Here is a 27,758-nt window from a genome sequence, read left to right on the forward strand (position 1 = left end):
CTATTTACAGTCTGTCCTTCCAATAAAGCTAAGGTTCATAAAGTATCCAATACAGCAATGCATATTAATTATAGAGGTATTGATTTTAAAAATGTAAAGAATTAAAAAATATTTATATCTGTTCTTATAGCCTATATCTTGTTGTTCTTGTTTATTGTCACTGAATCACTTTACGATCCTGTTCTTTCTAACCTACTCCACTACATATATAAATGGAAGTCAATCATCTATTTCAACTAATATTGTGGTTCAATATTCCAGGTTATAAGGAATCATAACATGAACAAAGAACTCTTAATATCTACAAACTCTTAGTAAACATACAATATTGGATATATAGCCCGATTTTCACATTTAAGTGTTTTGACATTGCTTCCACACGGATTATATGTTGCCCCAGAACAAGACGTTAACCGGTAAAATAACATAGCCTTTCCTAACACTTTGAAGGTAAGAGACTTGAAACATTGCAGTATACTCAATCTCTTCCTTATATTCTCTGAAAATAATATATATTTATAATAATGTTAAATATATATATATATATATATGTGTGTGTGTGTGTGTGTGTGTGTGTGTGTGTGTGTGTGTGTGTGTGTGTGTGTGTGTGTGTGTGTGTGTGTGTGTGTGTGTGTGTGTGTGTGTGTGTGTGTGTGTGTGTGTGTGTGTGTGTGTGTGTGTGTGTGTGTGTGTGTGTGTGTGTGTGTGTGTGTGTGTGTGTGTGTGTGTGTGTGTGTGTGTGTGTGTGTGTGTGTGTGTGTGTGTGTGTGTGTGTGTGTGTGTGTGTGTGTGTGTGTGTGTGTGTGTGTGTGTGTGTGTGTGTGTGTGTGTGTGTGTGTGTGTGTGTGTGTGTGTGTGTGTGTGTGTGTGTGTGTGTGTGTGTGTGTGTGTGTGTGTGTGTGTGTGTGTGTGTGTGTGTGTGTGTGTGTGCTTTGCTTACCTATAAGACTATGAATAAGCGTACAAACTATATTATAACATGCATTATATTATTTACAAATGCTTTTCTAAAAATGCTTTTTACCAAAGATGTGTGACTCCAATGAATAATAAAATAACTCCTCCTACGTAAAAAAACTGCTTCCTCAGTAATTTTCATTGTAAACATTGAATAACTTTATTTATGCACACCATTTAATTCATATATTACTTTCTTCTTCTGCAAGTTTATTGTAAGAAAGGAAAATCCGTCCCCAACTTTACCCATATAAATGAGGAATTTTAATTTAGAAGATTGAATTTAAGATGTGACTTCAATATTTCACTTTCAAACAACACCTTAATCTTAAAAAATCCTTCACTATCCTTAAACCCAACACACCTGACAGTAAAAACAATCCCCACACAGCCCAAGGTTCATTCCCATGCAAAACATGTCCCACAAAACCAACCTACCTAAACCTTCACAACCTCTTTAACAAAGGAGATATTTAAGATAAAAAGATACAAAACCTGCTCTACATAAAATCTCATTTACCAAAGTCAATGCCAACACTGTCATGTACATTATATAGGCCTCACAACCCAGAGACTAATAACAAGAATGAATGGACACACACAAGATGCATAAATAGGGTCTAAGTAGGCTATAAGAACAAACCAGTCACCCAACATTCTGCGATCCTCATAAAAGACTTCAATAACCGTTTTAAAATCCGCACTACTAAAAATCCTAGATCCTAGAAGAACTTGAATATGAACGGGTAACAAAAATCAAAGAAATCCTCCAAACCTGAAATTGAGATAAGTCCCTCCCTCCACTACCTTCAGCATTATTCATACATATTTAATGTAGTACTCAATACAGTGTCAAAAGCTGTAAAGTGATAACAAAGACTGTAAAAAGTTAATTGTCAACACTATTTCCTACATTGAATCTGCAATCCAAAGTGTTCTTTCAATCACTTGACCCTAGAAGATAGTTTTTTAAGGTAACTCTGGTGATCATTCTATCAACTAGTAAAATGTTACCCTTTTAATTCAAACCGAAATTTTAAATGTCGTTTAAATTTCCATAATCAGTGGCGGCATGACGGACTGCAATTGATTTTAAAGTGAAGTTACATCAGACCACACAACGTAAAAAGGAAACCTTCATTAATTCCTCATATTTAAGTGACATAAATTAGAATAAATACCCAATTCTTCTCTCCATGATATTAAGCTACTTCAAGTCGGACAACGCTTCACTACTAAAGGAATATAACATATTGTAACAATTAAATAAACAAAGAATTCGTACCTAAAGCCTAGAATATAATTGAACAAAGTAAGAACCACTGTCTCTGCAGTGTCAAACTATCACGCTGTTCAAATTCCGACTAAAGTTGATCTCCAACACGAGATCATACCGTACACATAACACAAACGTTGAGAGAAAAAACGATCTCTGCATGTAAGTGTAATTGAATCTTTATCGCTATTTGTTCCTCCAAGATTTTACCTCCAACATAGAACTAATCAAGAAACATAATATGTATAGCATATAAACATTATATACAGAGTGTCCAGCAACCATTCGAAACAAACTTTGCCACATTGTTCAGCAGGCCAAAACTAACAAATAATGCAATATAACAGGTGCCCTATTTCACTTCGTTTAGCGTCTGCCTGTCGGTATGTGTTTTTTGGGAAAGAAGTTACTACTCAAAAACCAATTAAGGTACAGAATTCAAACTTAACAGTTTATGTTAACCAAGTGTTGGTCCTTTTCAGTGAAAAAAAATAAAACAAATATCTAATTGCATTTCAAAATGGCGGCCGTTCAAAATTTTCAAATTGTATTAGCTTTGAAACGGCTACTTTGACAACAAATTCACCAAGATAAACTTTTTTTAGAGCATATTTTATTACCAATTCAACAATTTTTGTTTCAAAAAGATTGAATAACAAATAACCGAGTTACAGCACCAAACGTAAAAACAGGTTAAATCCATGTATTGCAAGTACATACAACAATGTAGTGGATTTTATACGAATAAACTTTTTAAGGTTCTTTATTAAAATACTGAACAATTATTATAACCTAAAAAAAATATTACTATCATTTTTTCTTCCATTTACTAACAGTAATCAATGTGTTACACACACACAAATAAAAAAGAAACAAACTACTCACAATGCTCTTAAAAACAATAGCATAATATTACATGAAAACAACTGACCAACAATCAGCAACCAAATCAGGTGTTTTAAAATGAAGAAAAAATAATAAACAAACTATCAAGACATTGTTGAGCAAGTCTATGTTTTTGAACGTGATTGTCACTGTTTGAATGTTCTGTTTCTTCTTTGTAATTCCTGTTAGTTTTTTCCTGTTAATTTAAATTTCTTTTATTAGTTTGTTTCTTGTACGATATGAACCGTTTTGCTTTTGAAGAGTATGCTGATATTCACTATTGTGTACGGACTTGCTGGAGGCCAATGCCAGATTAGCTAGCAGATTGTACAGAGAGCGCTATCCAGATAGGCTGCACCCCAGTTCATAGCGTCTTCAGTGCCGTTCATATTCGTCTTAAGGAAACTGGACATTTGAAATATAATGTTGTAGAACGGGTAAAATCCGTACGGACTGTTGATTTTGAAGAAGAGGTTTTATTAATTCGTAGAAGAAAACCCTCCACCAGCGTTCGCGCTATTGCTCATAATTTTGGATGTATGCAAAAGTTCTGCGTGGAAAGTGTTAAATGAAGAACGTTTGTGCCCTTACAGACATCAGAAAGTACAAGCCTTAGAACCTGCAGATTTTCCTGTCAGGGTAGACTGATCTCGTTGGTTCCTTCACAAATTAGTTGATGAACCCGATTTTTTAAGGTATTTTCTCTTTACTGACGAAGCGTCATTTACTCGAGATGGCATATTTAATAGCCGAAACAGCCATTTATGGGCTGAAGAGAACCCTCATGAACTTGTGCAACGTAAGTTTCAGCACAAATTTTCTGTCAATATCTGGGCTGGAATAGTAGACGGATATTTGATTGGGCCACACACTATACCAAAACAGACTGAAACGGACCTACTTATGAAGTTTTTTTGAGGGAAATCTTACCTGAGCTGTTGGAACATGTTCCTATTGAAACTAGACAAAGAATGTGGTTCCAACACGATGGAGCACCGGCCCACTTTTCCCTGATTGCTAGACAACATTTTGAATGAAGTGTATGGAGATCGTTTGGATTGGACGTGGAGGTCCCGTCCCCTTGGCCTCCACGGTCACCTGACCTCACACCCATTGATTTTTACTTGTGGGGACACATGAAGCAATTAGTGTATACCACTCCCACACAGAGTGAAATGGATCTAGTAGCTAGAGTTGTTGAGGCTGCTGCAGTTATTCAAGACAGTAATCCTTTTGAAGGGGTGAGAGAATCGTGCTTACGACGCTTCAGAATCTGCAACGAGTTACAAGGGCGGCCACTTTGAGCAACGATTATGAAAGTTTTACAGTAAGAAATCATTGATTTCTTAATAAAAAATATCATATTCAATAAAATTTTTCAAACAGATTTGAATTAATTACGCTGTTTTCACACAATTGCCATGTAAGAAAATTTGTTTATTTGTTATTCAATCTTTTTGAAACAAAAATTGTTGAATTGGTAATAAAATATGCTAAAAAAGTTTATCTTGGTGAATTTGTTGTCAAAGTAGCCGTTTCAAAGCTAATACAATTTGAAAATTTTGAACGGTCGCCATTTTGAAATGCAATTAGATATTTGTTTTATTTTTTTCACTGAAAAGGACCAACACTAGGTTAACATAACTGTTAAGTTTGAATTCTGTATCTTAAGTGGTTTTTGAGTAGTCATGTTTTTCCCAAAAAACACATACAGACAGACAGACGCTAAACGAAGCGAAATAGGGCACCTGTTATATTGCATTATTTGTTAGTTTTGGGCTGCTGAACAATGTGGCAAAATTTGCTCGAATGGTTGCTGGACACCCTGTATAATTATAAGCCTATAACGATGCATATTTATAGTAAGTGTCTCGGTATATATTTTGTCAATAGATACGCCAACCTTGTTATTTAAAAGTATTTGTAAGCATAAGTTAATGTTTACGATACATTTTTTCTTGGTAACTATGGAAATACCAAAATACTATACTATAAATATACTAACATACTAATACACTGAATTATACTATAAAAATAATTATGAAAATTTACAACACACAAGGATACAACACCTTTTTCTTGTAAAACCTATTGATGGAAGAGGAGTTTGGAATATGCTTTTGGGTAATTTATGGTTTTGATAGATTGCCTCGTATATTCAGTAAAGAGTTAAATTAAAAATATAACGAAATGAATGACAATCAACGGAATACTGGCGTTAAGATTGCTGAGGAAAAAATAAATTCCAGGTGTAAACCATATTTTTCAATTCTAAAGTTGTTAGATTTTGAAGTTAAATTAAAAATTTGATAAATATTAGATATCAGACTCATATTATGTTTAGTAAAGTTTTACAATACCTAAAATAAGTTTTTAAAGATTTTTCACATGGTATAATTAGCCCAGCGTAATAAGTAGGAAAATAACATGTGTTATGTTACTTTAAAAATAATATAATGTATGTGTTAGAACTCGGCCTATAATGTAATTAATTTATAACAATAATACAAACAGCTACTCCGATATTAGCTACTTCAATATTATATCCTTTTAATGCAAAATAATCTGAACCTAAAAGAGAAAGATAACTATAATTTGTCAGTAAGGAAGACTTGTGTAATAATACATCACACATGCCACTCGACCAGGAAAAATAATTTTGGAGTACTTTACTATAATTTTACCAGAATTATATTTTTATCTAATTTAAGAAAATGTATCTTTACACATTTACGCTCCCGCTCATGTATGTTTGGCCTTCGTTAAAGTATTGGAAACAAAATGTTAAACATTTATACACGGGCTCTTAATTTGTACTAGTTATACATTTATACAATTACGTATAAAATAGATTTTAATTGTAAACAATAATCAAATATAACGGGATATTATATACTCGTAAATATGATTTAAATTGAGAACCTAAAGGGCTAAGATATTCTTTTTAGTTAAGTAAATTATAATTAATGGGTGTAATCATGCAAACGGATGAGGTATTAGTAGGCTAATCGATTTATAACTCATGTTCTACCTCCAAGTGGAATGCAGCTCAACGCTCAACTCCCTATACCGCAGCTCTCTTAATAATAGGTAATAAATATCTTCACAGAGACTACATTATCACCCACCTATCAACCTCTGCTTCCAATATCACTTATTTTTCAGTAATTTCAGTTAATGTTTTACTTAAATTTTTATGATGTCCAATGTAACAAAATGTCTATAATGCAGGGGTTTTTAATGACTGATTATGTAAAGATTTTATCACAATAAAGATAGACATATAGTTTAAACACATATAGTTGAGTACATCACATAAGTATCTTTTTATACTAGAAAATGTAGCATGAGACAAATAAATACAAGACAGAAAATACTTTAGAGGCAGGGGCAAAGAAAGGGTGCCTAAGTAAACATTCAGAACATGATCTATGTAGTAATAATTTTCAATAATATGGGTATTGCAATGAGATATAAGAGAGATGTGTAGGATTATAAGCAGTGGTTAGGTGTACCTGGGATAGTCCGTCAGGATACATGGATATTGATGTGGAACAGACCTAACAGTTGGAAACTCAAATGAAATAACAAATAGGCTTCGGGGTTTTCAGAATAATGCCTCAGGCAAATCTATTTATACTCTAGGAAAAATCTATCTCATAGCAATATGGTAATTATGACAAATATGGGACCATTATAGAACAATGCGTATAAAACAGAGCAGGGCCTATATGCAAACAGTATTGTGTTGAAAACATGATAGTACTTCGGACATTTACCATCGGTATATGTTACAAATTGTATAACACAACGTTTCAAAGCAGCTTTCGGTTATGTTTATAATTTATTTTTCTCTTCTTTTCTTTTTTATGTATTATGTACATCCACACCTGATGAAGAAGATGATCTGAATCCTCGAAACGTTGGGTCCTTTTGTAACATACTATACAATTATGGCAAAATTCCAAACTATTATATAACAACTTTAAACATATATGTTTTAGAATAATTTTACCTGTTCTGTGAAGGGATCCTTAGCAGACATTTTAAACTGGCAAGATATTAATACTTAGGAACTCCACTTTTAAATAAAGTAAAAATACAGCTTTTATGGCTAATTCCTACAATTAAATGTCATGTGACCTTAAGAAATATTCAAGAGTACCACAAATTAAAACTAAATTGTACGTTCTAACATATTTGGAAACGATTTATTGATTATTTTCAAAAATGGCTCATAATTCTATAGTCGTACATTTAATTTTCCATGGAACGAAACATTCTATAAGTACCCAATAGATATTTTACAAAAGGAAAGAAATTATTTGAGTAAATATGACATAAACCTTATATCTAATCAGAGACCTCCTAGAACACAAGAAATAGTTTTGATAATTTTGTTATATAATGGGATTAACCTTAGAACAAGTGTTCTGAACATTATTTATTATTTTAAAACTCCTCTATAAGAACACGAATATTTTCTTTTTTCGCTCATATAATTGCCTGGATTATCTTGAAGAAAGTTTTTGAATATAAAAAAGTAGTGCTAAGGTGCAATCTGAACAATTAAATGTTCCAACGGGTATACTAAGTCTATATCCAAGTGTATGCTTGAAAGTTATTAGTTTAGAAATGAAATTCGGATAGCTTCCGCTTCCATAGGTGTATTTAGCCTTATATTTGGCGAGTCCACTAAAATTCCTTGCTTCAAGAATCCTTTTCATATTTCAAAATATAGTCTTGCTGAGTCCATAGGTTTCCTCGGCCTGCAGGACCCTGGAAATATAGTTTGTAAAATTACTTTGTGAATACAAAACAATATATTGAATATAATAATTTATAATATTGGTTAGTACGATAAAATAATCATACTGAATGAATATATTGTTCAATGGTTGAGTTACCCATCTACTTCCTGTATAGGTGTTATGAATTCCTTTAGGCGAAATTGGCATGTCTCAGTCACAAATAATAAACAGAGAACTTTTAGTAAACAGTATTTCGTTAAATTTTATGCAATCAATAACAAAGTAATTCAACACTTTAATTTTAATTTTCAATGATTAATACAAGTAGTGATGTCTGCAAGTGCCTAACTAGTGTGACGACCTTTATTATAATTTCCGATTAAAGGTAACTGAATCTGAGGATATTTCAAGTCGGTTCGTGGAACAAAGACTTAAAGTGTACTTTGGATATCAAATTACATATAAGCATTCGTGGATCTTATTACTAGCTAATAAATAAAAATTGGTAAAAAGTTCCCTTCTCATCAAAATTAAATTATAAAGTTAACACGTCTTCATATACATATTTTAGAAATCAAAATAAATAAAATTACATTTCTCTTTCACTTAAATCTTATGCTTTCTAATAAATTTCTGTTCACTTCGACTGAATTGAGCAGAACTTCAATATACGTTTTGGTTTCAGTGTTTATTGATTGTTCTTTTTCAAAGCTTTATCAATTGTATTTATTAGGGGACTTCAGTTTCCTGAAAGCACTTGATTAACTTTTATTGGAGTTAGTTAGGTAATCCTCTAATGGAAAAAGGAACAGGTTCTGCTTCACACAAACTCTAAACTTATAATACCGCGCTTTACACACTGAGCAAGTTTTACATTGAGACAAATACTACAAGACCTACAGCTGACCGCTACGAAACCCTGCCTGCCCCGCGCCGCTGTCGCGAGACTGCCTAGATAACAGCAGGGAACAACCACGCGCCTTGGGGAACAACTACTAATGATTTAATTTGCATATTGCGTCTTGAGAGCCTAATTTCCGAGGGTAGGTGCAGTAAAATAGAAAACAAGACTACGCCTCATAATTACATTAACTTTACAATCTGCACAAAATAACTACCTTAGAGTGAACAGTACGAAGATTCACCGTTGGTTTATTGAAGTGATTACTTCTTTTGGCGGGCTATGGATGTATGTTTTGCACGGCGAAAAAAATTTTCGTTTCGCGTTACGTAACACATGTTTACTTTTTCCACATGCTTTCAAAGTAAAACGACAGCTTTACCGAAACGTAAACAAACTTTATATAAACATTTGATTTGATGTAACGTTCTATATAAAGGTGTGTAATTCGTACTAAATATTTGTGTATTTCTTTTTCAGTTAATAATTAAAATGGAAGAAAATGAATATAATAATCCAATTCATCCACAAAACCAAATAAAAAATTGGTAATGAATGCTCTAACAACAGCAAAGCATAATTAGCAATTTACAAAATACAGAAAACAGAAGTAAGTGTAAGTGAAAATATAACTGATGAAATGAAGCAAGCAGTCACTCATATTATTTTAACATATAACAAATAACAATTTAATTATTGGCAAAAGTACTTTTCCAAGATATATATATATATATATATATATATATATATATATATATATGTGTGCACAGTCTATTTTAAGACTCACTTTTGTTGGAGAGTCCCCGCGAACTTTTGTACTTTGTTATATGAAAGGCGACCTACACAATACGGCCCCTAGTGATTTAAGGAGAGGGATTGAAATCATAATCAGTGTGATACAATAAGTTATTATTAAAAGCCTTTAGAGGTAAAACAGTCTTTTATTAAAGTGCACCCCTTGCACTTTTATATAACAATCTCTTGCTTGCATTTTTATATGAAAAACCGGTTCGTTACACTCGCCTTCGTTGGAATTTTTTCGCCTAAATATCGGAAGCTTTTACAGTGGAGGAGAGTCATCGGGAACTTGTAAATTTCAGATAAGATACATCCCATTCATGCTCGATGAACTTGAAGTTTGTTTACAAACTGTTTTAGATTATTTTTGAATTATTAAATATTGAGCTTTAAAATCGTTATGTCGTCACTGAAAACAAAGTAAAAATAGTTAATATTTGACATTTATTATGGTTTATCATTGAAGATTTAAATTCCAGAAGTCAGAGAGCAGCGTAATGAGGACCTGTGTTATGACATTGATTTACGTATATTATATTTTAATAAATAACTTTCACACTGTTTTATTACTTTTCTTTTTTAACTTGTATTGTTTTACATCTGTTAATTTAAAGCAGCTCTAGATCGCGTGAAAATAGTTAATAATTTATCAAATTATTTAGTTTTTTCATAGTCAATTGGGTAGATATAGAAATTCACAAAACTCGAATTGACGACTTTAAAAGGAGCCAAACCTTTAAATATTTTACCTTTATTCGTTGGATAATTTTAGTGGTTTGTTTATTAATACATGAAAAAGAGGTACGAGTATTTCAGTTTAAGAGAAAAATATTTTCTACAGTAGCAGTTAAAGTGAGAAAATGTAAAAACGTAAAAACTGTTTACATATATGGTGAGGAAAAATGTAAATGATGCTAATTCAAAATATATTAAGAATAATTCTGAATCGCACCGGAAATATATTAACAAATGTGATAGACACCACCTAAGGATATAAAAGAATTATGTTGTAAAACATAATGAAACAACCCCAGTGTTAACCTGGCAGCTACAGATAAATATAATGAAAACATATCACTATCTTGAATTCATAAATATTGGTCCAGTTGTAAATAAGTATTTTAGATTCATTAATATAAGGTCAAGATAGTTGACCTTGATTCCGAGTTTCCCTGTACTTGGTTCGGTGTACAGAAGAAAAAAGACGAGGTCCCTGGAATGTGCTATTGTATTGATGAAATCCAGATACGATGTTTGCGCTATACATTAAATCCCTTATATTCTACTCAGGCATCATCACATTTTGTTCTCGTCTCGACGTACAATACATACTTTTAGTTACATCGTTTGGAATTACAAAGGTGAAAAAACCCAATTTTATGTCAACTTTTAAGGTTAAGGACAGGTATATTACAGAATAGTGAATTTCGTCCTAGGGCCTCATAGGCAGCCTTAATTTATTGCGGTATAGATTTTTGTAGAGAATATATCATATATGGTATCTAAGTTGATATTAAATTTTCCATGACAAAAAACGATAGTGAGTTATTAGAACTTGGACATATGGTTGTATTGTCATCGATATATGTTAGAGAACTTGCAATAGCATGAAATAATTAGACGCGATGTCTTACGTGCGCTATTTCGGACAAATGGAACTGTTAATTAAACTTATCTGCAACTCGTAAAGGTAAGAAATTTTAAAGCTCTTAAAAAAAGTAAAAATACTCATAAGGGATATTAAATAGTAGCGAGGGGTTTCCAAATTAATGTAATGAACACGAGAAAGCTCCTTAATATATATCGTATTTTTGGCCTCTCCTGGTGACACATGTACTCTGTAGGATGGCAGACATGTGAACTTAACCAAGTTCATATTCTCCTTAAGGTAGATGATAGGGTAATAGTTCAGTCCATTTACAACAACAACAAAGTCAACAAAGGGTTAGACTAGGTAGCGTTCACCGCCTGTAGGTAAGGTCAAGAGTGCGGTATGTTACTCTGACGAATTTACCCGATGCACCAGGGATACCATAGTACTTCTTTTACCTTAAGGTTGGTGCTCCAAACAGCTTTCGTAATCCAAAGACAATTCACGTGAAGACTTTTAAGTAACACGTTATTGTAGCCTCAATTTTACAGGCGTATTTCATGGAGAAATTATATACTACGAATTCCTCTGATCCCAACCCAATATAGCTTTCACTACAAATATCTGCAGTTTCCAATAAAGTTGTGTTACGCCATGACTATCAACAACTTCACAGCAAGTTCATAACAATTCATTGTAACAAGCTTTACTACACTAAAAATGAAGTTTTAACAAGTCACGAGTATACTAATAGAAAAACATTTAAAAATTTTGCAGCTTATCCCTGTACATTTTTAAAAGACCGCTATACTTTCAACGTCATCATATTGAGAAGAATTAAAACATAAATAAGGCAATAGGATCCCACACGTGTTCCGTACATCGTCTCACGAGGGCACAAATGTTTTCTATGATCTCATAACCAATGCGAGAATTCGTGGTAAACTGCTTTGTCACTCAAGCCAACACACTTCGTTGAAATTGGAAACATAGTCCTGAATTATAGATAGTAAATTAAAAATATTTACGTGCAATGATGAGTGAAATGTTTTGTTTCGTTACTAGCCACTAAACTATTAAATATTATTCAATTGGCCTGTAAGAATTCACTTACACGAAAACTAATATTGCACGTTCCAATTGGCTAACATCCAAAAGAATAGCTCTAATATCTCTGAAGAGTAAGCACAGTGCCCGATGTTTTACAATGTTTTGTGGGTTTTATGGTGTTTTATATAGTTTAGAGTCTTAGTGACTGGGCTTGTTCAGTGTGTTTTTATATTCACATTTGGTTTGTATGTTTTAGTGCATGTTTCTAGCATTATTTACTTCTTTGGAGGTTTTGAAAACTTAGAACTTAGCATATATTAGTGTTCCAAATACTTTTATTTAGTTTTCTTCTCTTATTTTATCAACATTCATGGAAGACAATTCTACAAAATAATTTGTTAAATAGGCTTGTGCGATAATAAGCTCTAAAAGAATAATATATTTTTAACATACACAAACACATGTAATCAATAAATCTAGTGTGCAATGTTATTAAGCTTTTATTAAGTAGAATAACTATTAGCAAGAGTTTCCAATGAAGAATTTAAAGGTTTGCTCCAATATTTAAATTTTGTTCAAAGTATAGGCATTTCAATAAAATTATTTTTAGTAGAAGCGGAAAATAATAGATTACCTTCATGTGTCCTCTAAGAAAGTATTTCTTTCATCGTACATTCAATAAGGTAGGTTTCATAGGCCATAAACTTCCCTGACTCTACAACAATATTGCCCTTACCCATTGTTACTTTATACGAAGTATTTACAATAATAGATCACAGGAAAACTGCCTGCACTTAACATCCACGTGATATTATGTAAAACTTTATATGGATATATGTTGAAGATAACATTTTTATCACACTTTAACAAAAATTTAAAACCTCACAAAATAAATGTTAAATCAATACTAAAACTGTTCTATAGTCAAAGGTATAATAATAAGCAATAATAAGCAATCCTGACTTAGCAGACAGTTCTGATCCATTACAGTATTTGATACATTTTCACATTTCAAATCAATACACTTGACCAACAAATGGGATGAACCCTTGTATTGTAACTAAACAGCAATATTTCTTGTAAAACCTGCAAACCAATTCACGTGCAAAAATAAGAACCACTGTCTCAGAAGAGTAAAATTATCACTCTGTTTAAGTGGAGAGATAACTTGGCATCCAACATAACGTCATCTGTAAAAATAAAATATGCATCGAAACATTCCTTAATTTCCAAACACTTGTGGGCTATATGTTTGGATAAATATTTAAAGTAAAATATTCCTTAGCATCCCTGGTGTAAAAGACAAATTTTAGGAGAAAATAGCATGTCTGCATTTACCTGTATACTCCAATACGTACAATAGTTGAAACCTAACGTCGAATTTACCAAAAACAACAAAATATATATTAATGTTTTCCTAAACCCCGATGAAAAAAATATAATCTTGACAGTGTACATTATGTAAATGGAAACATACTTTTTAAATAATTTGTAAACATGCGTTTTAATGACATAATACTTTTCTTAGTAACTAGTTAAATACTAAAGTTTATATTAGATAAATATTTTGGTATTCTAGTAGTTGTTCACTGTTTCAATGGGTCAAGATCCAGGTAACACATATTTGTTATTGTTATCACATCAAGAAAGAGCAATTGATTTGGAGTCTTGACATTGAGGACTGGAACAGTGTAAATAGACAGTGAAGCCCTTATGACTAACATGTTTTATGAAATATTTAGATGCATATCTTTGCATTATAAAAAAGATTAATCAGAAATGTATTTACTCCCGCAATAAGGCAAATTTCTCAAAGTTTTTATTCCTTAACTGCTGTCATATTCGACAGTTGTATTTACAGTTGAAAAGGGCGAGCACGCGAAAATTACTCGAGCCGTGAATGACCTTTATGTTTCAAAATATGATGTTGTGTTCATTGGCGTCCTCGGCCAGTAGGACCCGGGAAATAACGTTTTTACATTACTTTTTGAAACTAAAATTCTTGAATCACAAAAAATACGGATTTAAACTAGCTAGGGTGTAATTAAAAACTACTAAGTGAACATTTTTTATAACGATTAAATATCTAGTGTAACGTATGATAGACGCCCCAAATACTTTTTTTAAATTAGCATTAGATATTTCAAGATCAGAACGTCAGCTCCTTAAATGGGATAACTTTTATATCCTCTTCCTTTGTTTAAAGCTTTTATGTACAATGGAAGTTTTGACAAGAAAACAGATTATTGACCATCCAGATAATTGCCATCGTTATGGTTACAAAAGGTAGAACACTAGGGTATTATCGGGGTGTAATAGTGAGAGGCAACAGTTTATGATTGAACACATTAATTTTCTGACAGTCCAGTTAGTTAGATATTTCAAGTTTGAAAAACACAAACATGTGGTAAATATGAAGTGAGCCAAACCTGTACAAAAATGTTACCTTTATTTTAGAATAATTTCAGAGGTTTGTGTATTAATAGAGTGATGAGTGGGAACATTGTATTCTTAGTAATACATATTTTGGGTTTGGCACTCATGTAGATTTAAAGTTACATAACATTTCATGATTACATTTATTTAAAAACTATTAAATAAACAGTATATCTATTTCCGAATAAGTACTGCACATTTGAAAATGTTTTGCCAAAAATTATACGTAGATTATTTTGCTAACATGTATATGTATTGATATCACAATAAAATATTCAAGTTTATTAAGGTTAATGGAAATAAAAAAAATAAGTTCATTGCATAATCTTTCTTAGGATTGTTTGGTAGTATTTCAGGGTGAAAACATTTAAAAATCATATCTATACAGAAATTCATATCAAAGGAATAATATTTGTTTACGATTGCTCCACCCTTCTGGACGTCACATCCACAAATACTGAGGTACTAAATGTATCAACATTAGTTTGAAACATTCCGCTATATGTGGACAGTATACCTGGCACAGCATCAGTAAAAGTGTAAGAACAGTTTTATCTGGGAACAGTTTATTACCTGTTTTTTCCGAAGACGTGCAATACAATCTTAGTAAAAGCTGACTAAGAGCATTCAACAGTATCTGTATTTATTAGTTGTAGCAGAAAGTTTTTCTTTGTTATAAGCTGTTTCAAATACGTATTGTTCTTCAAGATCAGGATTATTTTTGAATAACTATAATTGTATCTGTATGTTGAAACCTGATTAAGCCAACTCTACAAATAACAAAGTTTTATCGATGGTAAAACCATTTTATTCAAAGGTATGTTTACTGCTCAGTTTACAGGCCAGCCATAATAATCTGCAAAGGAATAAAGCAATTGTTACTCCTTAATAGTAGTGTGATTTAAGAATTATATCAAACTAAAATTTAAAAAATATTTAAAAGAGGTCTTATTAAATTTACTTATTGATTTACCCTTCTCGTCTATTGATCTACTTACTATAGCCTTTTCATCAATTAGTTATATACTTTCCATTTGCACTCCCAGTAAATGTTGGAGCGTCTTGATACTTTAGACGAATTTCCCTTATATAAATTTTTGTATCAATATACACAACTAAAAATTCCCCTACCAATTACTATCCTGACGTTTATCTGTTGAACTTTCTAATCAATTTGGACAAACTTATTGATCATCTAAAGCAGTCTACCCTAGTCATTAGATAAATATTTTAACCTCTATTCCTTCTTTCTGAGCTTAAATTTCGTATAGGTGAATATATTTTCTGACCAAAAACCTCTATGTGTAACTCGTGCACAGCTCCTAATATTATTTATCTGATTAAATTTTGAGAAATTACAATTGTCTATTTATTAAAACGGTTTATTACAATACTGAAATCATAATATGTACACTAGATTATACATTAATGGAGAATCATAACTCAAACTAATTAGACTCTCGACAATGAAACTGCAAGCAAGTGTACGTATATTAGCTTGGCGAGATGGGCTTTCCCGCTCCCCTTAAGAAATTTCAGCCATTTGTTATCTGATGCATACTAACCGTACTAAAACCATAATGTGAACAGTAGAACCCATTTTTAACGGCGGTTCGCCTCAAACTAATTAGATCCTCGACAATGACACTGCAAGCTCAGTGTGATTGGAGAACCAACTACAGTCATAATCTATACGGATAATGGCTATTACAGCGTTTTGGCTTTGTTTTGTGTCACCGCCGCGCCGCACTGAGCTGGTTTATTGTTATGGCGAGTGCGACTGTTCTCGGTTTACTCTGACTGTATGATGCTCTATTAAATTGTTGAATTAAGTTATTACGCAAACATTATTTTTTTTATTACTATAAGTTGATTTATTGATTGAAGGGCTTATAAGCCAAGGGGTACAAGTCCAAAAAAACTTGTTTCTGAGAAAATCATGGTTAAAGTCAGTGTTAAAAAAAAAAAAATTATTACCATTGTGGTGTAGATCTACAAAAATATTTTTTAGTGTTTGATTATGTAACTGAAAAGTTTATTCCATGCTTGTTTTACATTTTTAAATGCTTGGGTGTAAAGTTTATTATTAAAATAAAAGTTTAAGTCATGACTTGTACCCCTTGACCACAAACTAAATAGATGGTTTAAAGAACATGGAATGAATAAAACTAGTGTAAGTAAGAAAGTTTTTGTTTTATTGATACAAAGTAATAATTTATTTTGTTTTCCTCTTCTGAATAGTCACGATATATAACAACCAGAGTGTTTTTTTACTTAGTCAGAGTCTGTTTCATAACAATTCCCACCATTTTCTATAGAGTCTGCTCCTTCATCGTTTGGCTCTGATACTTGAGGCTGTGGCACTTCAAACTTGTATAGTTTTGACTCCTGGTTTTAGCACGGGGGTTTCCTTCATAGTCCAGTTTTTTGTAAAAACTCATGATGGATAGGAGGAACGTAGGGTAGAAGTTCTTGAAAGGTCTTTGTACTTGGAAGCTTTAATTTTTTTCCTTTCTTGTTTTGGTTCTAGTAAGGGTAGTTCAGTGGGAGTTCTACCAGATGACTTTGCTTTCATGTCATAGGTTGAGAATGGCATAGAATCATTAAAAGTTGTTTTATAAAACAATGTCCATGGTACGTCTTTTCTGTATTGAAGCCACTGCATTTGTCTGAATCCAACAACAGATCTTTTAAAAAGATGTTGTAGACCCCTTCAAGTGTAATGAACTCTTCCTCTTCCATACATTTTTACCATGAACCTTTTGCAACTTTTAGCAATGATTCCAGCCCAGTGGTCAGGAACAAACACAGATGTATTCGTGTTCCAAAATCACGATCACAGTTTGTTGTACGATGGCCTGGCAGCAAAAACTTGTGGTCGACTACTTCAACTTGGGTTTTTTGAACAACATACAGCCAAAAATTTAACTACATAATGACTTTGTTTTGTCCCCCACAGTTATCACTAAATAATGTTAAATGATTAACGGTGGGGGGCAGTGCCTTCACGTACTGAAACATTGCATGACATAATTTCCTCACAACCTCTTGACGCTTGGCCCTCATGCCACAAATACATAGAAGCTTGTCCTGAGCTTATGTCATGGATACACAAGATATAAGTCCACAACTGTCTAGAATAGTAGACCTTAGAACACGTCAAGACTGGAGTTGGCAGCATTTTTTGTAAGTCAAAAACAAACCGCCTTGTGGCTTGAATCATTTTTGGCTTGTTCTTTGGCTTTGTCTAATTGTGCTTTAGGACTCTCTGCCTTGCGTAGGTGGAGTTCTTTTCTGTACTGTAGCTGCCTGTTTTTCGTCAGGTGATCCATGTACAATAAGCTGTTGGAGTCTGTCACATGTAGCACATGTGTCCTGTTTGTGGCCTGTGAAAACTTAAAATTGAATTTAGTATTAAAAACATACCTGTAGTATGGAAGCGTTACAGGCTCCTTACCTTTTTCTTTACACAGCTCCTTGTAAAAAATCATTCATTTTTTTTTACATTAAGGCCAGGAATTAAGATACTTTTTTATTTGGATTTTGTTGACGTGAGTAGTGGCTAGTGTATCTAGGAAATTTCATAATATGCTCCTTGATAAACTCCAACTTTTCTGGGTTGGTTTTTGTTCGGAGGAAATTTTTTTTACCTCGCTTGTCTCTTGGTGAAATAGATGTTCCTGATAGTTGTTTTCCTTTTTACAATATTCATAACTCTTTTGTTGGAAAATGTCAATTGTTTTTAAGAAAAAAACTCCTTGCATACTCTTTTTCCTACCAAAAAATACTGGCACGAAACAGATTTATTGTAATGTTCATTGTTTTGCTCTGGTCTGATGTGGACTATGGTGTAAAATTACAGAATTCAAGAAAGCCGACTGCAACTCCCAGTTTTCCAAGAGCCCAATACTCATTAAATATTTCTTGGCGTTTCTCTTGAGGAATATCACTGCACTCATACCTACAATTTATGGTTAAAATCTCTGACCTGCTTTGGTTGATGGTTTTTTCCCTGTTCTGTCAGTGTACCCTTCCCCTTTATTGCGAGCAATCGACCCCTTTTTTTTCTCTTCCACTGATCAGGCCTTCTTGTTTTCTTCTTTCCTTCATGTTTTGGTCTTTTGCAGGCGGTCCATTATTTTTGCTCTTCTACAACCACGCCACCTGGAGAATAGATTTTGGGATTTAGAAAATTAGTATAAAGTTATGACTTTGCTAAAACTTTTTTAATTATTAGACATTGTAATGTATTTGTATAAGCATTTATTGTCCACGATTATTTAATTGTATGGTTACCTTGTTATTAGTTAGAAGAGAATGTGGTTTCACAATTTTTTTTCATATATTTTTTTTCCTTAAAGGTGAACTAAACAGAAAATAAATAATGCAGAGTGGTAGTTTTATTTTTTCCAGTGGATAAATTATTATGGTTATATTATAATTGAGGCAAGACTAATGTAGTACTACTATGCAGCTGATATAATGTCTTTGAAGGCTAACTAATGTGACTAGGCCTAATTCAGAATTGTTGTGTAGCCAGGAATTTTGGCTGGTCTGTGTAGCAACAAATAACTTACTTCTTTTACTATATTTCTATATCCTCAGTTTTTGTTGATTACTTTTCTTTCTAATTTACTTACATGGAGCAAATATGCTTATTAGATAAATAATACAAAACTTACTTGTTGATGGGCGATTTATGAAAAGATCTCTTGCAGAATTGTCTTCAATTTCCACTTGGCAAATAGTCAGGGTCTGCGTCTGTGTCATCTGCAGAAAAAAAACAAAATTAATTAACTTGATGTACATAAGCCTTTGTCTTCAACAAAATTGTGTAAATAAATTCATTAATTAATATAATAGAAGCTGATGTTTACAATGGGCCTAGCCTACTTCCAGAATAACTGTTTCTTTAAGAAGCAGAAAAGGCTTTGTCCTTTAAGAAGAAAGTGTGCATAAAATGATCTTGGTAGTACCATATTTTGTTTGTTAAAATGTAAACTATTCATCTCTCAAACAATGAAACAGTTTTAATTACTTATTAAGTAAACAACTTACCTTCAAAGAGGTTAGGATCACTTCCATCAGAAGAACAATTGTCTGCCATTTCTTTCTATCTAGTTGTCTATTATCCAAATATTAACAAAATATTACAAAAATGAATTCTCATTTCATTAATATTAACAATAAGCAATATAATATTGTTATTAACAATATTAATAATAACAATAATAAGCTCTTCCTACCACAGTAAACTTCACTGACAGACAGAGTAATGAAAACAACAATGTGCCATGCAGCTGTTTCAAAACCTCTTGCTCAGTAGTCAAGGGGTACATGTGACTTGTATCTCTTGACCACTCATCAAAATAATGTTTATTGTTCAGTAGTCAAGGGTATTCACTGCTAGAGCTCAGCACCTGATGGTGACTGACTTATACCTCTTGGCCACCAACTTTTTATTATATTTAGCTACAAGAATCTGTTGTCCTAAACTCATTTCACCAAAAAAATGGACTGTACCTCTTGTCTTCTAACCCCTTCGATTTATGTCCTAAGGTTCAGACGAGTGAAGAACTTAAATGTGGAGATACTTGTACGTCTAAGACCCGCCATTTTTTCTGGCTATGACTATTTTTATATTATACGTAATATTAAAAATAAAATAATATAAGCTCTCCTTTAAAAGTAAATTGAAAAATAAAATGAGACTGCTATAAAACGAATGTCTCATTTTAACGTGTTTTCTTTCCTCGCCAGTGACATTTAAACGCAGCCATTTAAACAAAAATAAACACTGACAGATTCCCAAATACAGATTTATTTCCCAGATTTTCCTCAGAACCCCCGAGTAAGAATATGAGTCTCTATGTCTTCATATATTGTTTTGTGTGTCCTCTGTAATTAGTTGTTCAAAGTATGGGTTTTTTTATATTATATTCGACCCTTTAGTCGAAAAATCTATTAAAATCTCTTTCACTATTACTTTTAATACCTAATTTTAAAGGTAACTAAACTAACAATTTTTACTAATATACAATAAATAATGAACTTTTGTGCAATAACGTAACAGGACAATTAGATTAAATACGTAGATGGACACAAACACACACACACACACACAAACACACACGTATATATATATATATATATATATATATATATATATATATATATATATATAATTTTATACATACATGTGAAAAACCTACTGATAATCCAAATCGTTAAGATCATTTACAATGAAGGTCACAACTCGGTTAATAATAATTGTCGGATTTTGGTAAATATTTAATCTTTAAGGTTTTGTATTAAATTTCTAAATGTATTATTTTTTTTGTTCCTAAACAAATTCAGTTTTTATCTAACCATAACAGGTTAGTATAACCTTATGTGCACAGTTGTGCATTCAGTTCTTACAGAGAACATCATGGTGTGTATACGAACGTGTATTATTCTTGGCTGTGAAGGTTTAAGCTAGGTAATATATAAATTATTTAACCAGTAACAGGCTAATGAAGCATATCGACATGGAAATGGAAAATTAATATTCGTAAAATAAGATATAAAAGGGTGAAATTAGTGGAGTCATACACTGTTTTACTATATAGTAATAACATGATAAACAAGTTAAGTAAAAGTACTACGATTTAGGGTAAAAACTAAAAGGCTGCCAACCGGTTTTGACACGCTAGTTACTTAACAAGTTAGTTGTGAGTACACTTCCCTTGCAGTGTTTGTAAGGTAATTCTTGTTCGGTAACCAGTGACGACAAATTATTTAATGCAACCTGAGGTTCGGTGGTAAAAAATAAGAGGCAATGATGAGGCCATTCTTGTATCTCTTGATTTTTCCAAAGATTTTTAGATATCGTGATTAAGGAAGAATTCTTCAGATTAAGGAGTAGAATTCAAGTTTCTAAATATTTAATAACTTTGTATTGGTAAATTTTTAAATAGATTTTCTATAGAAATGTGAATTATATTATTGTCACATTTAACATTAAACCTAAAACCTAAACAGTAATTGGGGCATCGCTGCAATTTTTTAACCAGATCTACCGTCATGTACTTAACAAAAGAGTAACATTATGAACAATCTGATTTTTACAAATAACTTTTTACACGTGGCAAGAAGATCTCCATCCTCATGAGCGAGTCTCCTGAAGCAAACAGTATATTAGCCTAAAGTTGAGTTTATAGTTAGATTCAAATTTGACCCGTGATGGGACTGGATTTCATAAGCAGTAACATCGTAGTGTTGCCATATGGACACAGTTATACTACCTGTAGGCTATTGTATTGTACTGTATTTTATTGTAAGTCTGACTGTATTAATCTGGCCTGTGATGGATTGCATGATTAGATACTTAAAGCTGTGACCATTTAAAAACATAAAATGACATAATAATTGTATTTGTCACCATTGTACAAACAGATACTCATTGTATGTTTATCCATCATTCATTGTAGTAGGTTAAAAAATAATATTTTATTTATCACCATTATACTGACAGATACTCATTGTATGTGTATACATCATTCACTTTTGTAGGTTAAACAATATAATAAATTAAAATATCTGGAAGTAGACGTAACTAGGGACTGTCAGACAGAATCCAAAGCATTTTGAACATATTTTACATTTTATTTTTTTACTGTTTTGATCTTCATAACTATTTTTTTTAAATATAGGTTACTTAATATGGGACTTTTTATGTACTAAGTTTAAAATTTTCAAACTCCTACTAGTTATTGAAATAGAATTATTTGAATAAAGAGTCAATTCAATACAATCATATATATAGGTAATATTACTGTAATACATTCTGTACTAATTGCAAAATATACGAAAAGTCGATTAATCCAGGATTATTTCTTTTTAACGGTATCATTGGCATCAATGACAGTAATGAAAGATGCTATTGTTATTCCATAATAGAAGGTGTGGCATTGCAAGAAATACAAATTACCTTAACTTTGTACTTAATATAGTCGCTTCGAGGATATAACAAAGACTATAAAGTTCATGATGATTTTGCTTTTTTGTATGTGTGTGCTGTCTTGACTTTGATTGCATCATAGTCTATATTTGTAATGTGATAAGTACAGGTTAAAAATAATTTGTTCATTAGACCTTATTTATATTTAATATGCAATCTTATTACGGCATCAGAACTATGATATCAATAGAAGCTTTCGTATTTAACTGTGAACTATAAGTATAATATTAAGGAACTTATATGTTTAAAAAGTCAATGTGATTATACATTTGTAGCTTTTTTAAAGCTACATTGTTTTTTTTTTAATTAAAACTTAAATTAAATGAAAATTTTGGGATCGAAATATTGGGATTTAATTTTAGATTAGATTGAGAGGGTAAAAACGAACATGTAATCCTTTGGCAAGTTAGTACTGGTAGTTTTAAATTGTTAGGAAGGCAGGTTGACTGCCTTGAATTGATTAGAACTTGTCTTGTTTCGAGTATTGTTCTCCTTGTTTGATACAGCTGGACCAATGAGAGAACACCGCGGATGTCCTGAAAAGTTGGTTGGAAAGGGAAGTATTTAAGCGCCCGCTCATAATTTTTACCCTTCTTTTGGTTAATTTCGTGAGTCAAGTTAATTACAGTGCGCCGTGTTTCATAAATCTTTTTCCACGAGGGATTTTGAGGAAATAATTAAATTCATAGAAACTACAGAGCAATGTGAATAACTTATTCTCGAGGAACAATAGAGCATAATAGAATCATACAAGTTACATTTGGTTCATACTTGCAAGAAAAGTGAATTTAAGTTGAACTTAGTTAATAACTTTAATTGAGATTTGGTAATTTATTAATATTTAATTGGCACTGTTTTATAGGGAATTGTTAATTGGTAATTAATTGAACATTAATAATTGTTTGAGAGAGTTGTAATCTGAATTGTAGAGACTTGAAAGTTAAGGTTCAACTAGTGTAAAGAGAAGTTTAAATTTTTATTTATTTTGAATTGTGAGTGAACTTAGAAGTGAACATTTTTATTTTGGTTATTTCCAAGTGGTATTTGATTTTTATTTTAAAACTTTATTATTTTATTTTAGAAGAGAGCTCTGATTTTTAGTTTGATATATTTGATTAATATTTTTATTTCTTGCCAAAGGAACTTTTAAATTTACTAAACGGTTTGTCAATTCTTTTTGGAAAATAGAGTGATGAAAATTCTGAAACGTTGAACTTATTAATTTGCCAGCTTAAAATAAATCCATTTTTTTATTATTTAGAACTGTGATTTTTATTTTCGACAAACCAATTAATATTTAATATAATAGTTAAACATACTGAATATTCACTAGGAGCTTACTAATGAAAAAATATTTTATATCGTCTTGGATGTCTCATTGATAATTTAAATATTAATACTGTGGAATATAAATATCTACAATCCAAGCCGTTATAAAATTCTCAATAAGTTTTACCGATTACAAAAAACAGCGGTTCAATTATAAATGTTTGGCATTAGTTGTGACGAGATCAAAAAGCACAAGTCTTTATATGTAGTAATATTTTATTTCAATATTAAATAAGTTTTATATTTGAATTGATTAAATATTAGTGATATAACAAAATATTACATTTTGTAAAAACAAGATTTCAAATCTTACGATATAATATAAATTAGTAGACTGAAAAAACATTGGATTATGTGTCATATCTTAACTGGTACTTTTAGTTATTATTTAAACGCTACACTTGATATCACTAATGGATCTGAATTGAATCATCTTAGCTTCTTCTTTAAGACTAAATCAATCTTATATATAATTTCACTGAAAATAAAAATAATAATTCCTTGCCTATACACTGAAATTATACAAAATATTAGGAATAATTTAAGTGGCTCATATTTCAGTAATTACTCTATTAAATAAATAAGACGACAAGCCCATAGATATATAAAATGCCAATATATGTATTTATGGTTTAGTTAGTATCCTCTTTGCTTAGTTGTCTGATTAAATTAATAATATTTTTTTCATTCATAATTGGCATGTGTTTTTTTTATAAAATCAGTTATAGTAAATCAAGATATGAAGTGCAATAAAACTCCAAATCGGTATTATAATCACGATAATCAACCATACAATGTACAACTGTATCAGTTTTGTGTGGAAAGAAGAAGTGCGATAGAAAAATTGGCTCATCTACCCCATAAACAAACACAGATACAAATTTTATGAATCAGGAGATTTAAAATAATTTAGCCAAATACACACTAATGTGTTTTTTTTAAGCAATACCATTGAAAGTGTAATATCTTAATATTGTGCTTGATTTATATACTTCAAGATATAACTGGGTAAAAGTGAGCTTGCAGTGGAATTTCACATTTAATGCGACTGTATGTTATGCATTCATATAATGGATACAATTCTATTAATTTCCTTGAAATCCTTGAGATCATTTGCACATCGCAGGTGTAGTTACGGGAAGTCTATAGATACATACTGATATCATTCTTCGATATGTTCTATTCCGTTATATTCCCTCCATCATTACAATACCAATTATTTACACTTTAACGAGAGACATATAACAGATAACGATAATCTGTACTATTCTATAAACATCTAACGGTTTGTGTGTGTGTGTGTGTGTGTGTGTGTGTGTGTGTGTGTGCGCGCGCGCGCGCGCGCGCGCGTTTCTGAGTAAATTAATCACGTAAAATATAATATACGCAGAGATTAAATATATCGCACTCAAAATAATAATTTCCATGTACTCTTAAACAAATAAAAATACTATAGTTTATAGTTGTATAGTTATATATTGTATAGTTTTTTTATTTTTTTCTTAAATATTTTATACATAGTCTGGGCTTCTATGGATAAATAGTGTAAAGAATGATTTTATAAGGCAGTCTGGTTAATTTAGAAAAATTTACAATTTTGATCTGTTCCTATTTCAGTTATTTATAATACCAAAATTGTTTCTTCCACGTTTTTACAATAATTCTAGGAAAGGCTGGATTAAAATTAATTTTTGATATTTTAAAAAACATATTTTTTCTTGATTAATCACAAGGTAAACTTCTGACCAGATTTCCTCCCTTATTATTTCTTTTAATTGGTCCAAACATTGTTTATAATAGTGAATAATGCCTATATAACTTATTTTCCCACGACTTATATCCAAAATCATTAAATTTTAGTACTTGGGCATCATGGTCAGAGAGAAAAGTAATTACACTTTCAATTTAAAGATATTTTTCTGTATACTTGAAGAAATTATGGAAGAAACCATGTATAATCAGAAAATTGTTTAACTCCTTAAAACTTGTATTTTCACAAATATTTTTCTACAAAAACTATGTACATCGGTTTAAAATTTAATTGTAGTAAATTCAAACTTCTTTTCCTCCAGCATATTATTTATAACATCTGGAACATTGAAAGAGATCCACTTGGCAGCTCCCCAAGGAAGTACGGCTATCTCTCCTCCATTTGAAGTAGATCCTGATATAGAATCCATTATAGAGCACCCAGAAGGCAATGATTAAAACTTTAAAATTTACTTTGCTCCAATGTTCCAAATATGTAGATAAATAATTTCCTTAGCTGTTGCTATGGATTAACACCCGGTGATTTTTCTTTATTTTAGCCAATGTAGATTCTTACAAAACTGTTTTAGTTTCTGCTTTAAACTTGCATTTACTAATTATGTATCTATATAATTAAATGTGGGTAGATTATTATTACACTTTAAGTTTCATTTGCCATTGTTTACCTTAGTTATTATGTCTAAGATTTGAAATTTATTCCTAGTAATTAAGTATGGAAATGGAATGAACTTATTTTGGGAGCTATTTTCTTCTGAGAACATTATGACACTTATTATATAGTCGTTAGTCACTTTTGTGTTGCTGTATGTTTTGCATTAGACATTGTGTATTCCACATTCAAAATATTTTTTTACTTAAGACATGGTATTTCCTTCAAATCTAATTGCTCTAATAAACTATTCATTAACGTAGTGATTTAAAATAATATGCTGTATTATTATTTTTCCCATAAACTTTAACCTCAAATGAGAGCCATAATCCTTCTATTCGGCATGATCACAGTTGCTTACACACAGGAAAGAGTATTTACACTTACAGAAAGAATATCGCTCGAGACACTCTACCGCCATCTTTAGAGTGTTAGGTTTTGTAACAGCGGTTACTGAGTGGCATGAAAACAAGATATCCTCTGAGTCTCTACTGTCAGCCTAGACAGTACTGTCTACCCATTTTTTTAAATTTTAAGCTTGATAAGTCATTTGTTGCAGTTTATAAGTTCAGGTTTATTTTATCGCGGTGCTTCTTTGCTGTTAATTTTCTCTTGAAGGGAATCTTTAAGGATTATAGATATATGTTTAGCTCCTGCTGTGAGTTAATATTATCTAGCATGATCAAGTTACATTTAACAGTACTAGATCTAAGTATTTCTTCAATAACTCTCATTTTTTCTAGGAGGGCCGGAAAAACAGTTAACATTACTCAACTAATGTTAACTAGGCTTAAGTGGATAGTTTATATTGTGACAGTTGGTGAATATAAAGAAACTTTTTAATCATTATTGCGTAAAATGTGTCTTTGAAGAGATAAACAAAACAAGGTAATTTACCTCAAATTGAATGTATGTTTCATAAGTATAGAAATTAAATTATAAAATAAATACATTTGTAATTAGTATAAAGCATATGATTGATTTCATTTAATTATATGGCGTGTTTTAATTCCAAGGAAATTTGTAGTTTATTTTATGCTGTATAAATGTTTGATATGAAACGGGTTCATATTAAACATGCCGACCTTGTTGCAAATGATAGTCTCAGCCAGCAACTTTCTATGCAATAATAATAATAATAATTTTATTGCTTTAGAACATGTACATGTTATAGCAATTGTCAAAGAAGAAAATAAGCTAAAATTTTGGATTCATACATTACATCTAGGTTACTTTCGTACATACAATTTATTCCATCCATCCTACTGCTCATTTGTTCGAATTTCCCACTCTAGCACCAGCGTCAGTCAGCCAATTATGTGGTCACCCAAACATGTGCCATGAACTCGTCTGTATTGTAAAA

This window comes from Homalodisca vitripennis, chromosome X (assembly GCF_021130785.1).
Source record: "Homalodisca vitripennis isolate AUS2020 chromosome X, UT_GWSS_2.1, whole genome shotgun sequence".
Lineage (NCBI taxonomy): Eukaryota > Metazoa > Arthropoda > Insecta > Hemiptera > Cicadellidae > Homalodisca > Homalodisca vitripennis.